This window comes from Nycticebus coucang, chromosome 2 (assembly GCF_027406575.1).
Source record: "Nycticebus coucang isolate mNycCou1 chromosome 2, mNycCou1.pri, whole genome shotgun sequence".
NCBI classification, from domain to species: domain Eukaryota; kingdom Metazoa; phylum Chordata; class Mammalia; order Primates; family Lorisidae; genus Nycticebus; species Nycticebus coucang.
In genome coordinates this window covers 128,924,496-128,930,495 of record NC_069781.1, presented here as the reverse complement: position 1 = coordinate 128,930,495, position 6,000 = coordinate 128,924,496, and positions in this window count along the sequence as shown.

Genomic DNA, 6,000 nt, shown 5'->3' with positions numbered 1-6,000 from the left:
TGATTGGTCAGTAAACTTGCTCATTGCCACAGAGCTAGCGTGTAACTGGGGTCTGAGCACATCTGTTTGATCCCAAAGATAATAGCAATTGTCATCATGATGTAGTACCCATAATATTCTGGCTCTGTGCTAAGACATTCACAATCATTAGATCATTTAATGTTTACACCAATGCTAGAGGATAAATAGCATCATTTTCATCATTTCTTTTTCTTGGGGAATGGAGTTTTAGGGAACTTAAATATCTTGCTCCAGTTCATATCCTAATGGGGCCAGAATTCAAATTCACTTCACTTCACCATTCTGTGTCTTTTTCCAATGCCTCGCTAGTCTCCAAAGGTGTCTGTGGAGAACAGACCAACGCTTTTTCACGTGGGCATCTAGTCACTGACCTGCAAACTACTTTCCCTTTGTTGAGCCTGGTCCATCTTCAGAAGGCTCCTGGTGGATATTAACAGTCATAAGAGGTCTTCTTCTATGAGTGATTAATAACTACAAGTGACATTTTCCCCAATCTGCAGAAGGAGCCCACAGCTGGGTGCTGTTCCCATCTTACAGACAACATAATTCAGGTCCTCACAGACATATGGCTCAAGTGAGTCCCATGGCATGAAGTCACAACCAACACGAACTCACTGTAATGCCTCCCTCTTCTCTTCAATCCGTGAGTCTTGCTTTCTCATCCACCTCAAATCAATTAAACTCTTGAAAAGATACTGAATAATTAATTCCTAAGAGTCAGGATGGGACCCAAATTGTTGCCCCTTTGGTTATCTCATCTATATATTGATTCAGGAAGATTCAAAGCCTCCTGCCTCTTTCTGCCTTCTGTAGGAAGGAGGTGGTTGGTAAAAGTGAATGAAAGAGAGAATGAATGAATAATTAAGAAAATTAGTATGTATATTCTCATTTGGACTCTATGAAATCTATAATTTAAAATTTTTACTGTGTCATTAAAATGCTGGGATAGGTGGTTGCCCCCATTCGACTGAGAATCAGGTTGCTGGAAGATGGAAGCTGTGTGATTTCAGGTTTGTTTTCCTTGTGCTTTGGAAGTTGCCTCCAGGAGTCTTTCAGATGTTGAGTAGGGGCTGAAAGAGCAGACAGCAAATATTTAATAGACATATTTATTTGGTGTGCTGGAGAGAATCTTTTGAGGGTTTACAATCTGAAAAATAGATGTTACATCCTGTAAATTAAAGGGGCCATATAACTCTTCCGGGATCAAATAGCCAAGAAAAGGCCTTTGAGACGCCTGGTCTACCTTTTCCTCCTGATGGAAGGCTGGTCCACATTTAGCAGTGAGGTTGTCCTCTTAAGGAGAAAGCAGATTTAGGAGCTCAGTCAACTACATCTGCTGAGCTGGTCCTGGGGCACCTTTGTTAGTTGGGCAGGTATTATTGCCAGAAAAGTGAGTGCTTCTTGAACTTAACGTGCATGCAAATCTCCTGTAGATCTTGTAAAAATGCAGATTTTCATTAACTAAGGCTGGGTTGGGTCTGAGATTTTTCATTCATAGCCAGTTCTCAGGTGGTGATGACATTGCAGGTCCAAGGACCAAGCCGTAGTAGCGAGGTCCCAGTATTTATCTCAGTGCTGTAGTGATCTCACGATTAGGTCAGTGATTTATCAGTGGCTTTGTCTGGGACAGGGTTGATATTATGTCAGAGAAGTCATTGCCATTGTTACCTGACTCATCTTGGAGACAGCATTGTTACTGTTACTCTTGCTTGAGGATCTCAATGAGTGCAAAATGTCTGCAAGCATCCAAAATGCATTCAAAAGAGGCTCTGATTGAAAAGAAAATTTATTGTAAAATATAGACAAAACCATTAGGTCCTAATTTCAGCCCTATAGGGACTGGAGTTGGAAAAGGCAACTTGTCTGTCTTTGCTTCCTACTGCAGGTCATCTGATTCCACTGCTGTGCACAGCCCACCAAGGCCATGCATAGCCCCTCAAGGCCGCACACAGCCCATCAAAGCTGCACATAGCCCACCAAGGCCGCACACAGCCCTGCAAGGCTGCACACAGCCCACCAATGCTGCACATAGCCCACCAAGGCCGCACACAACCCACCATGGCCACATACAGCCCACCAAGGACATGCACAGCCCATCAAGGCCGCACATAGCTCTGCAAGGCTGTGCACAGCCCACCACAGCTGCCCATTAGCATCTAAGTCTACATAACCTAGAAACTTGTCCACTCACAGCTAACAGACTGTGCTTCTGAAGTCCCAAACCCAAATTTCCAGATCCTCATTGGTCTAGATTCAGTCTGGGGTCCAGCCTGGGTCCAAGGGCAGAAAGAGGAGTAGCCAGGACTGAGGGCTCAGGGATTTCTGCTCCCACAGCTGGTAAGTGCATCAACTGGGACTCATCCCACATCTTTCTTATGTCCTACACCAAGTGCTTTCCATTCAGTTACATATCCCTTCATGATTTGAGGGGTCCAAGGAATAGGTCCGTGCAAACTGTATCCTCCCTTCCTTTAAGAAATGCATTTCTCTTCTCAAGAGAATTGCATCTGGGAAGGTGACAGTGGCCCCTTCTTTCAGACTTCTCTGCTAGTCCCCTGGGGGTCTGCTGCGCCGCTGCAGTTAGTTGCATGAACAATTCTGGAAGAGCCAAAACTTTAAGCCTGAGCATTCTGTAGATCCCAGGTGTTGGCTGGTCTACCCATGACTTTACAACTCCCACAAGGGCATGGAGCACCAGCTCTTGATGGCTTTCAAGGCATGTGGGGAATATGTTCTTCAGCTCTCCTTAAGGGCTGTGATCTGCTTTTGTCTACACCCTCCCCTGGCCTGGGATTAAACCTTATAGCAACCACTGCCCCCTTGCCTGTTGCTCTGTGTCCAGTCTAGCTGGAGTCCATTTTAGGTTTCTGTGGGACTGAAAATACATGACTTTAAGTGGCCCATTAGCCATGAAATCACAGACCTAGCATGTCTGGCACTCCTGGACCCCTCTGAGGCCCTGCCTGTGTCCCCAGCACATGCTCCACTCTGGTGGCCAGTTAGGATGCCCAGAATCCTATGGGCTTCCTGCTGCCTGAGTAGGACACTGAGCTTTGGCCACAATTAAATTTGCCTTTCAGTGACAAAATAGCAAGAGACAAAAGGAGATACGGTCAGTTCCAAAGAGAACAGTGGGTCTCCCCGATGTCAGGTGTAGAGAACACATGGAGGGGGCATAGTCGGGGAACAAGGCAGGCTGTTGATGGGAGACTGATGTCAGTCCCAGTATGAGAGTTCTTGAAGGCCACTGTCTGGGTCACAGTATGGCTGTGATTCTGATACCAGCTAGTCATCTCCAGTCTGGGACAGCTGCCACGTCGCAGTTAGGCCAAATAGAGAGCCAGTCGGGCAAGGCTCAATGTCAGTATCAGGAAGGGTCTCCAACAAGGGTCTCTAACAAGGGGTTAGAGATGGTGGGACAGAGGGTGTCCAGGACAAGGAAGTTGGCAGCAGTGTGGCCATGGGGAGAAGTTCTCATGGGCAGGACACAGTCTTCAAAGAGATGGTGACATGCTTCCCTCTCTCTTAGTCTGGCCCATGGGATGAACAACAGGAACTTCTGCTAAAAGAGCCAGTCCTGGACAGTTTGCCAGCACTGGCTTTCCCTCCCCATGTTCTTTCTTTTCCTACTGGTCTACCCTCTTCTTTCCTTCCCAAAGCTCATCACAGTTTTAAGTTGATGTTCAGTTGTTGACGTGTTTCCTGTCTGGGCGTCCCACTAGACTGCAAGCCCATGAGGGCAGGATTCAATTTGTCAGTATTCTCAGGACCTATTGTGAGCCCAGCATAAAGTAAATACTCAGTTAGCATTCACCAGGAATGTGGGTGCCTGGACAGGAGTAGCCACATGTCTAGGACTGTAGGATCGGGGCAGCTGTTTGAGGAATGAGGTGCTTGTCCAGCAGATAGATTTTGCCTCTGATTGGGGATAAGGTAGGGAGTGATGCTCACAGGTATATTTTTTTAAAAAAGATGGGAAGTAAAAAGATCTTGGAAATGTTTTGTCATCTGTGACCTGATCCTGGTGGTCAAGAAGCCAAGCTCAGACATTGGGTAGAGCTGGTCTGAACCCCCACCATGTTGCTTTCCCTCTCACCTGTCAATGTTCCATCTGCAGTGGGGAGGTGGTAACACCTGCATGGCAGAGATATTGTGGGGATTAACGAAGAGAAAGCCAAGCACAGTGTCTGCTACACAGAGAACTACTTTTATTACTTTATTACTAAATGTATTTATTTATTTTTATTGTTTGGGATCCACTGAGGGTATAAAGAATTAGGTTACACTGACTGCATTTGTTAGATAAAGTTCCTCTTTATTACTAAATTAAAAAAAACTATAAAACAGTAAAATCATCATAGGAAAGTAGTCTATCATAATATGATAGAAAGGCTGTGGCTTTTGGAATTTGAATCTGAATAGCGTGGTTCTGAGGCCCAGCTATGCACCTGTAGCCATAACAGCCTGGGTGTAGCTTGAAACTTCTCTGAATGGCATTTAAATGATTAGTTCTTGCAATATGGGAAGATTGGGATGGGAAGGATTATACAAGATAATGCATTGATTGAAAGTGAAAAACACCACTCCAGGGTAAGATTTTCCTATCTGTAATGGCTGGGAAGATGGGTCTAGTTTAGGAAAAAATGTAAGGGAAATGGTAGTTGAGGAATCCAAAAACAGCAACTTTATTATTACATTAAATAAAGTGGAGATTTTTAAAACAAAAAGAAGTAAAATTTTGGCTAACAGTTGTCTCAGTTTGCTTAGCGATTATCTTCATAAATGTGAATTCTTGTGCCTCTAGCAAAACATGGCACTCTTTGTTAATTGGAACTTCAGTGGTCTCCTGAGGGACTCTCCTCTCCTGCACCCCATGAAACAATATGCAAGCCTGTGGCTGTCTCTGCGTCCTTTGAAAACAACTGTAAAAAAGACCCACAAAAAGAAAACTGAGCACTTTGACTCCCTGCCCCCCTTCTTCTTTTTACATTTCATTGAACATTAAAATTTTTTATAGGTATCAAGGAACAGTATTTTGCCACTTGAAGTTAAGGTATGATTAAAATTACAGGATGGCAGAGTCCATTTCCAAAGGGGTATTTAATGAATTTCACAGATGTCGTTCTTACAGGATGTTTCTACTGGTGCAGAAAAGGGGAAAAATGACAGACTTGGAAACTCTCTGCACCTGCCTCTGTGTCCCAGCTCTGCTCAGGTACAGCCTGGGCCATTCTGCACTTTAATCCTTTTTCCTTCATGCTTCATTGAATAGTACACTTGTCTATAAATGGGCTCCAAGACATGGGTAGGGGCGACAGGGATCGGTGAGTGCCAGAAGGGCCTGCCTCGGTGGGCCAGGACAATGTTCATGTTCAAGTACTCATGAGCCAAGGGTGAGACCTTAGAATTTATACCCTTTTAATCCCAACATGGTCTTCACATTTTGCTCTTTGTTGAGTGAAGAGGCACCATGTACAGATCGAAATATAGACCATTGAGGATGGCATCATGGCCTGCAAAGCTGTTGTGGTGAGTGCTACAGATAGCCCCTGTTTTTCAAAGGATAAGAACAAACAAAGAAACCAAGCAGAACCACTTTATTACTTCGCACAAAGGGTAAGAAATAGTATTGACACGCAGATTAAACATAATTTAAAACGTCCCACAGAGGTAAGAATCACAAACTAATTAATACCTGCAGGTCATGAGTGAAAACTTATGAACTGGCCCTTCCTTTCTTCCAGGAAGCAATTTCTTCTCATCCAGGACATAACTATCTCATTGATATGGTCAATAATTCAAAAGATTATGTTTTTTAGTGGGAGGGTTGATTTATCTTGTTTGATTTTTTAAATCATTTGTCAAATTAGTTGGGTAATCACATCATTGATACATTTCACTTCACAAGTAGATCCAACTTCAGTGTAGAACAGATTAAAACCGTCTCCCCTGCCAATTAGAAAAGAAGGCAGTCCTTAG